We start from the raw sequence: 12,183 nt of genomic DNA, 5'->3' as shown, positions 1-12,183 counted from the left end.
ATTTAATTACATTTAATTTGCCTAGGTAGAAAATACCACATCCACAACAAACAAATAAACACAAAAACATAGAAAAGAATTTCATCCTTAATTAAAAGAATAAAATTCCACAAATTTTCGGGTATTACATTCCTCCCACCTTAACAAAAATTTCGTCCCGAAATTTGTTAGATCACTCAAACAGCTCTGGAAACTTCTCTCTCATCTTATCTTCTGATTCCCATGTTGCTTCTTCGATTCCATGATTCCTCCACCGTACTTTCACCGAAGCGATTGACTTGTTCCTCAATTCTTGCACTCTCCGATCCACAATGGCCTCGGGCTTCTCCTCATAGCTTAGATCGGGATTTAGGACCATCATTTCTTCTTGGTGAACGATGTGTGTGGGGTCATACACATACTTCCTCAATTGTGACACATGGAAGACGTTGTGCACATTTCCGAAGCTTGGTGGTAGGGCCAATCTGTATGCTACCGCGCCGACTCTATCCAAAATCTCGTATGGACCGATGAATCGGGGTCTAAGCTTTCCTTTCACTCCAAAACGAGTTATTCCCTTAGAAGGGGAAACTTTTAGAAAGACCTTTTCTCCGACCTCGAATTGTAACTCGGTCCTTCGAACATCCGCATAAGATTTCTGTCGATCTTGTGCCTCCTTGATCCTCCCACGGATTTGTCGGACAATCTCTATCATCTCTTCTACAGAGTCTGGTCCGAGAATTCTTCTCTCACCCACTTCATCCCAATAAAGTGGCGATCTACACTTCTTTCCATACAAGGCCTCATATGGAGCCATCTTGATAGTCGCCTGGTAACTATTATTGTAAGCGAACTCTACCAAGGGTAACACTTCTTCCCAACCTACGCCTCGATCTAGCACCACGGCTCGTAGCATGTCCTCCAATGCTTGTATCGTTCTCTCCGACTGCCCGTCGGTTTGCGGGTGGAACGCTGTACTGAAATTCAACTTAGTCCCCAACTCGCGCTGCAGGCTTGTCCAAAATCTAGAAGTGAATTTAGCATCACGATCAGATGTGATTGTCGCTGGAACTCCATGCAAGCGTATAATCTCCCGTACATATACCTTAGCCAACTGATCGGATCCATAAGTAGCGCGAACCGGTACAAAGTGGGCAGATTTGGTGAGACGATCTATAATCACCCAAATCACCGTGTTCCCTCGCTGGGATTTTGGCAGTCCTACCACAAAGTCCATTGCAATATGTTCCCACTTCCATTCCGGAATCTCGAGGGGTTGCAATTTCCCATAGGGCCGTTGGTGTAGCGCCTTTACTTGTTGACATGCTAGGCATCTCTCCACAAATGCCGCAACATGCTTTTTCATACCGTTCCACCAAAACTGTCTTTTCAAGTCTTGATACATTTTGGTGCTCCCTGGATGAGCAGCGTATGGGGTTTCATGTGCTTCTCTCATGATTTCCATCCTTAGGCCTTCATCCTTAGGCACACACAACCTTCCCTTGTAGGTGATACCGTTATCCGCTGCTTCACGGAAACTTCCGGGTTCACCCGTCCTCACTTCTGAGCGAATCTTTTCTAGTAACGTATCTCGCCGTTGAGCTTCTACAATTCTGGCTCTTAAGTCGGGTTCCATCACCAACGTGGCTACTATCCCTTCCACAGTCTCGGGCATTCTCACCACTTCCAAGCGCATCTTACTGAACTCTTGGATTATACTCTCCTCGATAGTAAGAAAGGTGGCCAGCTGAGATTGAGACTTCCTACTAAGAGCATCGGCCACTACGTTTGCTTTTCCCGGATGGTAATTTATACCACAATCGTAGTCCTTTACCAACTCGAGCCACCTACGTTGGCGCATGTTCAACTCCTTTTGCTCAAAGAAGTACTTTAGACTCTTATGGTCCGTGTATATCTCACAACGGACTCCATAAAGATGATGTCTCCAGATCTTCAAAGCATGTACCACAGCTGCCAGTTCCAAGTCATGCGTCGGATAATTCAGTTCATGGGGCTTCAATTGTCTCGATGCATATGCAATCACTTTCCCCTTCTGCATAAGCACACATCCCAGTCCCACCTTCGACGCATCCGTATATACCGCATAGTCAGTCTCTGGCTCCGGCACAGCTAGGATTGGTGCGGTGGTCAATTTCTCCTTCAACAACTGAAAGCTCGCCTCACATTCCGGCGTCCAAATCATCTTGACTCCCTTTTTCAGTTGTTGCGTCATTGGCCTTGCTATCTTCGAGAATCCCTCGATGAATCTTCGATAATAGCCCGCCAGTCCTAAAAAGCTTCGGATTTCGTTTTGTGTAGAAGGTGACTTCCACTCCTGCACCGCTTCTACCTTGGCCGGATCTACACGAATTCCATCTGAAGTTACTACATGTCCAAGAAAATTTACTTCCTTGAGCCAAAACTCGCATTTACTGAACTTGGCATATAGTTTCTCGTCCCTTAGAGTTGCTAGGACGGTTCTCAAGTGCTCTTTGTGCTCCTCCTCGTTCTTTGAGTAAACAAGCACGTCATCGATGAAAACCAGGACAAACCGGTCCAGAAATGGATGGAACACGCGGTTCATAAGGTCCATGAACACTGCCGGGGCGTTCGTCAGTCCAAAAGGCATTACAACGAACTCATAATGACCATATCTTGTTCGAAAAGCTGTCTTGGGTACATCTTCTCGCCGAACCCTCAGCTGATGGTACCCAGACCTCAAATCCATCTTAGAGAAGACTCCTGCCCCTCGAAGTTGGTCAAACAAGTCGTCTATCCTTGGTAGTGGATACTTGTTCTTCAGCGTTAGTTTGTTTAGCTCCCGGTAGTCGATGCACATCCTCATCGTTCCATCCTTCTTCTTTACGAACAACACTGGTGCTCCCCATGGCGACACGCTAGGTCTAATGAATCCCAATTCCAGTAGCTCTTGCAGTTGCACCTTAAGCTCCTCCAACTCTTTTGGCGCCATTCTATAAGGTGCCTTGGATATTGGTGCCGATCCGGGCTCCAGATCGATCGTGAATTCTACTTGCCTGTCGGGTGGGGGTCCCGGCAATGCATCGGGGAAGACATCGGGATATTCACTCACTATCGCCACATCTTCTATCTTCCTGTCTTTCTTCTCCTCCCCATTCAAATAAACAAGGTACGCTGGACATCCCTTCCTCATCATTGTAGTGGCTTGCAGCGCAGAGATAATGGACTTGCGTCGGCTCATTGGGACTCCGTGAAACTTCATCGGCTCTTTTCCGGGGGTTTCAAACGAAATTTTCCTTTCTCTACAATGAAGGGTAACGTGGTTCTCTGCTAACCAATCCATACCCAAGATTATGTCTACGCTACCCATCGTCATTACTTGCAAATTATAAGCCACTAAACTGAGTTCACCTATTCCAAAGTTCACACATGCACAAGATCGGGATATATCTATAGCCCCGCCTACCGGTGAGGTCACACTCATAGTGGGTTCGGTCTTAACAGTAGGTAATTCCAAAGTATCCACACAAGACGTTGATATAAAGGAATGCGACGCACCCGTATCAAACAAGACAACTATAGGCATATTGAGAAGTGTGCCCATACCTGCCAAGTTTCCTTGCTCAAAGGTTTCTTTCCCGTTTGCCGGCTGTTTCCCCTTCAAGGCGTAGGCCCTTGCTTGCGATGGTAATCCTTGGCGGCGTTGTTGCGGTGGAGGTGCAGGTAGTGCCTGGGATTGTGGACGGAAACCTAGCTGGTTCTGTCTCGTTCCCGTTCCCATGTGCTTGTTTGGGCAATTTCGGATGTAGTGGCCACTCCCACCACAGTTGAAGCACCTAGGGTCTCGACACTCCCCGGCGTGATACTTGAAGCACCTCCCACATTGAGGGTTCCTCGGCGGAAAGTTTGCCCTCGGTTGGAAAGTATTCTGTCTCCCGCCATTGTAGGGTGGGTTCCTCATGTGTTGTGGCCTCTTACCACCATACTGAGCCTGGTCACCATCCCACCTCCTCTTCTCTTGGTGGCCCGGCTGAGCTTGTAGAGGTGTCGCGTTTGTTGTTGCCACAACTCTTGGCTTAGGGAGTGCATCTTCCACGTCCAGTGCACAAGTCAAGATCTCCGAGTAGGAGAGTTCTCCTCGACAGGCCAATGCGGCCTTTATCTCATCTCTGAGCCCGGCCCGGAACTTCACCGCCCATTTCTCATCGGTGTCCATCAACTCGGGCGCATATCGTGCCATCTGCGCGAGGGCTCGGTCATACTCGGTTACAGTCATTCGGCCTTGGCTTAGTGTGTGGAACTCTACCACCTTGGCCCGTCTGTACGTCTTTGGAACATACTTGTTATCGATCTCTACTTTAAACTCCTCCCATGTTAGCGCCTCCAGGCGTGCAGGATCCATAGTTCTCTGCCGAGTCTCCCACCAGTAATCGGCAGCACCTGACAGTTGAAAGGTAGCACCAGCAATGCGCTCCCTATCTGTGCACTCCATGACCCTGAAGATACGCTCGAGGCCGCGTATCCACTCTTCCGCTTTGGATGGGTCTCCTTGTCCGTCAAATTTTGGGGGATTCTGCCTTGAGAACGTAACTATGAATCTTTCTTGTTGAGGCGGGGGTGGAGGTGGTGGTGGCGGTGGTGGTGCCTCCACGTGGGGTCCTTGTCGTGGTTGGCGTGCACGTCTTGGCGGCATTCTGATTCAATATCCAAAAAGTGTTACTACAATTCTCATCCAAAATTACCACTTTCTCAAAATTTTCTTATAAAACCTTCATGTAGTATAAGATGCAACACATAGGATATAAACCAAAATCAAAATTCTCATTAAAAGAAAGAAGGCCAACATTGTTCCCAAGAGTAGATCGTACAGAAAGCAAAAACTGAAAAGACAACGAACTATTCTAATTCTAGACTACGACTCTATCATCCTCATCCATAGGCCCTTCCTCCGGGTCTTCGTCGTCGTCCTCCTCGGAGTTCCCTGGCAGAGCCTCCTCATAAACATCTTCATACCCTTGTTCACCCTCGTACATGCTCACATACTTGTCCTGATACACGACCCTCTCTTCCACCTCCTGTGGGGGCTGCTCCTCTCGAGAGTCCACCAGTGCACAATACACGGCTTTCCGAAAGCCAGCCATGTCACCCACCATGTCATCGGTAGCGGGCTCATGCCACGTGTACCTCCTCGCCGTTCTTTCGGCCCACTCCTTCCAGCTATCGGGAAGCAAATCTATTAGCTTCTCAATGCCGTCATGCTCTGTCACTCCGAACTCCTGAGCTGCCCTCCAGAGGGTGTCGAAGTGTGCCACGAACTCGATCAACGGTACGTGATCCTTCTTCCGGTACACTCTATAATCTCTGAGCACCCTCTGTGCCCTAAGTCTATCGCGATCACTCCGTCGCGGGGTTCGGAACATACGCGCCATCTATAGAAAAACAGAAACAACCGCCTCGCGTATAAAAACAGAGTACATAACCGAAGAAGAGAGAGAGAGAGTGTGTGCACGTATCGCTGTTCTAACCCAAACCCGCTGGTGTTCAAAGGCCAAAAGCTCTTATCTATCATAGGTCCAAGAAGCACTAGTGAAATTCTATCACGTCTAAGTTCAAACATTCAAAAGGCCAACACATACTCACATAAAAGCTCACATCAACATTCACGTCATCAAATCATCACACATCAGCCACATGCTTTCATATAAGTTCATCATACATCAACAGTTCATAACACCATAACAGTTCATAACTCAAATAATTTCCAACTTTTCCACATCACGTTGTACCCTTCCACAAGTCTCAACATTTACTTAAACTTTACATAAAACATTTTCAACACCAAAATCACAATTTCCTCCACTTCCATATACTTTCCAAAATTTCGAAATTTTCATTACCTCATTTCAGGTTGAGTGCGATGAGTCGGATGTTGAGCCAATGACACTTTTGAAAACTTACTCCAGTCAGAAAAAGAATTTTTTTTTTTTTTTTTTTTTTTTTTTTTGGGTCCAGAGCAGAAAGAGAAAACCTAGGCTCTGATACCACTCTGTCACGCCCGCATTTCCTAAGGATAGGAAGTACGGTGGACCGCGACTAGGGGAGGAGTAAAGAAGCGGGGAAGAAAGGGGGAACGAGAATATTTGACTCGAAAACATTTAATAAAAGGAAATTCAATTCAAAACAAAGTACTGTGACGACGTTCTTGAGTTAAAGTATTCAGAGTTTTAAATGAAAACATCGTGACGGTTTACAAGCAGCGGAAAAGACCCAAAGACAGATGATGCCGGGTATGACGACACGACACCATCCAAAAGATAAAAACACACTTTGGCTTTAACTGCTCAACATCCGTCCTCCCCATCGCCGCTCAACCTGCACATTAAGAAAACAACATGCAGGGCTGAGTACTTAATGCACTCAGTGGACACACGCCAAAAACATAGTTTGTCATGCCATAACAGTGTAACATTGGGGTTTTGAGTGTAATGAAAATAACCCAAGTACACAAAAATACATTTCATAAATTCGACTGCGCAGTCATTTTCCGATATTGCCACCCTTATTCCCTCAATCATACACTATCTGATCCAAACCATGACAAGGGGCGTGGCCACACCCCAGGTCATCTAGACCGGCCAACTTGCTCTCAGATGGCACCCAGTCTCGTGTACACTAGCCTGAGGGTTCGCAGCCCAACAGACCCGAATTCGATTAAACATATGTGGTAAACCACTTCAGATAGGTTTCAAAACGAAATAATTGGCAAGACAAACAGTTCACCTCCATAAACATTTCCGGAACAAAGTCCGTATTTAAAGATAACCCACATAAAAGTAGGGTAGAAAAGCCCACCTCGATTGCTTAGCTTTTAAAACAGTTCCCTTCAACCACACTTTCCTCGAAAAAGATCACCCTTTTGAAAGATAAATAATATCATGATTAGAGTCAGAAGAGACGAGACTTTAAACGACAATGCATGATTCCTACGTGGACGACTTCAACATCTAGCACGTTACACGTACATACACTTAACAACATATTACAAAACAAACACACAAAGTCACACGTTCGAAACACACCCCGCGCGCAAACGACGTACCCAAAACGCGCACACGACACCCGAACACAGCACTCCAAGTCCTGGCATACCCTTACTGTGCAACAGCTCACTTGGCTCGGAAAAGGTTCGGAAAAAGCTCGGAAAAAGGATCGGCGTCTCGGCCTGGCTCGGTGTCTCGGCCGCCTGGCTCGGCACCTCGGCCGACCGTCTCGGCCGCCTGGCTCGGCACCTCGGCCGCCTGGCTCGGCACCTCGGCCGACCGTCTCGGCCGCCTGGCTCGGCACCTCGGCCGACCGTCTCGCCCGCCTGGCTCGGCACCTCGGCCGCCTGTCTCGGCACAGCTCGGCACCTGTCTCGGCACAGCTCGGCACTTGTCTCGGCATAGCTCGGCACCTATCTCGGCACAGCTCGGCACCTGTCTCGGCATAGCTCGGCACCTGTCTCGGCTCAGCTCGGCACCTCGGCCGACCATCTCGGCCGTCCGGCTCGGCACCTCGGCCGACCGTCTCGGCCGCCTGTTCGGCACCTCGGCCGACCATCTCGGCCTTCCGGCTCGGCACCTCGACCGACCGTCTCGGCCGCCTGCTCGGCACCTCGGCATCTTATGCTCGGCACCTCGGCCGTCTGTTCGGCACCTCGGCCATCTGTTCGGCACCTCGGCCGCTGGTTCCGTGTACACTCACTTTCCTTCAACTTCCGATTCTCAAACCCTATACGACATTCCCACCACGCATTCTACGTCCCAAAACACACCCAAACACCTGGGATCGTCCCTTCAAAACTTCCCACCAGCCTGCCCTAGGCCGGACCCTAGATCTCTCGGCCAACCCACACAAAACCCTTGAGCCAAACACAGATTTCTCCGAGCCATCTCTTGGCCAAACACACCCACATTCATCACAAAAACATATCACTCAGAATCACGCCAAAAGCACATGAAAACATCTCCCAAAACATACAACACGCAGAACTGCGCAGTTTACTTGCAAAAATCATAATAAATTCATACGACATCCAAAGAGGCTGAAAATTACACACCACACAGAAGACACACCAAGGTTTATACAGTTAAAAAAATCGTACCAAAAGGAGGTCGTTTGCTCAGTCAAAAAGGGGTCGGAACCCACTGTCAGTTATCACCGAAAACATGTTCAACACAAGCACATAGCCACAAATCCTACTCAACATCTAACCCATCCAAAAACGTCCTATATGCATGAGTTTTCGAATTAAACAAGGGTTAGGGGTTACCTTCCCCGGATGGTTCAAACGAAACGCAAAAGCTTTACTTCCTTTTCCGACTCCGATTCACGACGAAGGAGGGTATCACCTTGAGGAATTCAAGACGATGATGAGAGGGAGTGAATGAAAAAGATGAGAACCGAGAGGGAGAAGGAGAGAGGGAGCTTACCGGTGTTGAGAGCAATTGCAAGAGAGAAAGGAGAGAAAACGATGTGGGGAGAGATTGGAAAGGGAAAGATGTATCGGTTAAGAGGGAGTGGGGGAGGTTGAGAAATTAGTGGTGAGGGGGTGAGAAACCGAGAGAGAGAGAGAGAGAGATTTAATTTTAATTAGGATTTTTAAAAACATGGCTTAATTAATTATTTAATTACATTTAATTTGCCTAGGTAGAAAATACCACATCCACAACAAACAAATAAACACAAAAACATAGAAAAGAATTTCATCCTTAATTAAAAGAATAAAATTCCACAAATTTTCGGGTATTACACCTCCTTTATTTTAGAGGACTGCTTATAGGTATGATTTGATCTCAGTTTCGATGAATGTAGAACGACGAAGAAGTTAGCCTTTTCCTGTGACATTCCAAGTTCAGCTCAAAGAAGACATTGGAGATTAATGTTTTAAAACTGATCCTTTCTTGTTCCAAGCTAACAAAATGAGGGTTTCTAGATAGCTACGTTATTGGAACTTAATGTTGGGGATTAACACTCAAAATTCTCTATCAAGATTGAATTTTTATTTCAGAATTCATGATTAATTCAGGCTAATTCCCTCAATTATCAAAAAAATAACTCTTGCATCAATACTCCCCATAACCGACAAGTGTTTCAAAGAATATACCAGCGGTAGCTATGGAGATAGGCTGCTGTCGGCGGCGTAGGAGGCGACGGCGGCAACGGCCGGAGATGTGGCCGAGAACAGAGCAAAGGCGGCTGTTTTGTTCTTCTTCCCAATTTCAAGTGTGTTGGATTTACATAGAGAGGCAGCTGAACTTAGTACCTTTCCTCATTTTCCCTCCTTAATTCACTATTATTAATATTGAACTAACAAAAATATTTTTATTTATTTATCGTATTTTAATTCAGAAAAGTATATGAAAAAGTTAATAAATGTAAATTACACTTTTATATGTTAATTTTATATTAATAAAATGAAAGTAAAATGAGTTAATAGATTTGAGATTTCGTACTAGAAAAAAATAGATGAACTGTAAAATATAATGAAATAGGTAATCACGGCGGACGGATGAAGTGCACTTTTTAGGACTCGAATGTACTATTTGTATAAAATTTCGATGTGAAGATGACCAATCGGAAATTAGCAATATAACTAGCACTTGTACTAATTGTATAAAATTTCGATGTGGAAAGTTCGAACTTCGAACACACATAATTTTCGTGAGTTTGTTATTCGAGCCCAAAATATAGGTTTGATTAATATTTATAATTTTTGCAAAAGTACTTTTAAATTGTAAAGTTCAAATCTTATAGCAATTTGATTAATCAAAAAAAGGAAATAAAATAAAATCGTAAAAAGGTTAAGTTCGAATTATTTATTGGCATAATAACAATTCGAAGAAATTGGCATAAAATAAGAATGCTTTGAATTCGCACAATATAAGAACCCTTTAAACCCTAAATCAATTCAATTGCTTCTGACCTCCCCTCGCCGATCAACAATGGATGCTCAGCCCGAACCAGTCAACTACATCTGCGGAGGTTCTACTTTTCACTCTTTGAATCACATGCTTAAGCAATTCGTAGTTTCAATTTTTGAGCGCGTAATTTTAATTGAGACGTGTGTGTGTGTGTTCGTTGAATTTTGTTGCGTTTAACTTGAATATGGCTGAGTAAATTGATCTGTGGCTTTTCAGATTGTGGGCAAGAGAACACGCTGAAGCAAGGTGATGTGATTCAGTGCCGCGAATGTGGCTATCGTATTCTCTACAAGAAACGCACCCGCCGCAGTAATTTTCTTCTCGAAACTCGTTTGATTTTCTCGATTTTAATGGAAGCTGTTTGTTTAAAATTATAAAATTGGGGATTTATTTAAGTTGTTTGGTTAGAGTTTCATAGGCAGCATTAGATGACTGTTTCCGGTAAATTTGAGACAAGGCTTGTTTTTGTTGGTTGTTTTGGGGGGATTTGGTTCAAACGATTCATCCACGATGATAATTCTATCGGGGTTTTGAGAGGTTTGGATGTTAGTCACCTTGATTATTGGAGTAGTAGTTCATGAAATTTACCATTCATGAATACAATATTATATGGTAATGGTTGAGTATATTATTTGTCACAGGGATTTCTGCAAATCCTAGACATGAATCCAACGAGTTAACTTATTTTGTAAAAATATTCAAGGTCTTTAGAAGCAAACAAAAGATGAATGTATCTAGGCTAATCTTCAACAGTAAATGCCCTGCCTCTTAAGTTGTACTAATAGGAATGACTTTCTATAATCGCATTTCACATCCCCTTATTTTGTGGACTAGAACTGGAATAGTCATTTTTACATTTCATGTATAACCACTGCTTCTTTGTCTTCCATTACGAAAATTTGTATTGCTTGGTGTGGGATCATTTCAGTCTTTACAGGACGAATGTGCTGTTATAGTTACTACTTTCTTCATGTCAGTATACTCTGACTCATCTGTTTGATCAAAGAAAATACTATTACTGAGTTGCTTTTGCATGCCGAGTAAGATGGTTTTCAGTTCTACAAAAGTTGATTCTAGCAATATTTGTTTGTATGGGGGGATCACTTGTTAATTTGTGCATAAAATTGATTCAGTTTTGATCAATATACTCTCCTTTACTAGGCTTAGAAGTACACAGTTTGCACTTTTATCATCCTTTTTGGAACCATTCTGTGGGTTACTGTGTAATCGTCGATGATGGCTTTTATTGCGCAAGTTGCATAATCAGGTTGTATGTGTTGATATCATCATGCATTGAATCATAGAATTGAATGCGTGGAAAACTCAATCATCTCAACTTTGATGCATATATATGTCTATGACATGAACAAACTGTCTGCAAAAACATTTTCTATCTGCTTCCGTCTCAAGTTTACTAAAAGAAGAAAAGGTAGGTCCAACCCCCTTTAACTCTGATGCCAAGTTTATAATCATAGTTTAGTCTGTTTATATGGATCATCCAAAGGGAACATATGAGTCCTCTCTACTTCCTTCTCCCCGCCATTGTGAAAGCACTATTGTTTAACTCGATTGCGGAAAATTCCCTATCTGCATCTGTCTTGATAATCTAATTGGTAACCTCTACTTAATTTCATTTATCTTTGACTCCTGCAGTTGTCCAGTACGAAGCTCGCTGAAGCTGCTTCCCGAGCAACGCATGGTGATGGTCTACATAGGACAGCTCTCTTTGTGTGATACCTAAAACTTGTTATGATAATTCGACTTGTTGCTGATGACTTCTCTTTCTGAAATGAGTTTGATATAACTTCTGTGTTTTGGAACTTTAGTTAAGTAGTTATATTAAACTAAATATTCTATTATCAGCAACCTACATACTTGTTTGGTCTATGTTGGGATTGCTTCTATTTGTTCGTGAGTAGTTATATGCCGATAAATAGATTTTTACTATAATTATTATGTAAAGGGTTAATAGCGGAAAAATACATAAAATACAGGTCAATTCAGACTTTTACCATCAATTTTGAATGTGGTTAAAAAATACTTTCTTTATGCTCCCAACTAAGTTGAGTTATTTTTTTTATTAAGTAGTTATATGCTGATAAATAGATTTTTATTATAATTATGTAAAGGGTTAATAGAGGAAAAATATATAAAATACAGGTCAATTCAGACTTTTACCATCAATTTTGAATGTGGTTAAAAAATACTTTCTTTATCCTCCCAATTAAGTTGAATTATTTTTTTTTGATAAAAAAAATCAATC

The sequence above is a fragment of the Salvia splendens genome, chromosome 17 (assembly GCF_004379255.2).
Source record: "Salvia splendens isolate huo1 chromosome 17, SspV2, whole genome shotgun sequence".
In the NCBI taxonomy this organism is placed as follows: domain Eukaryota; kingdom Viridiplantae; phylum Streptophyta; class Magnoliopsida; order Lamiales; family Lamiaceae; genus Salvia; species Salvia splendens.
The sequence above is the reverse complement of the archived record's forward strand: the minus strand, read 5'-3'. Positions refer to the sequence as shown.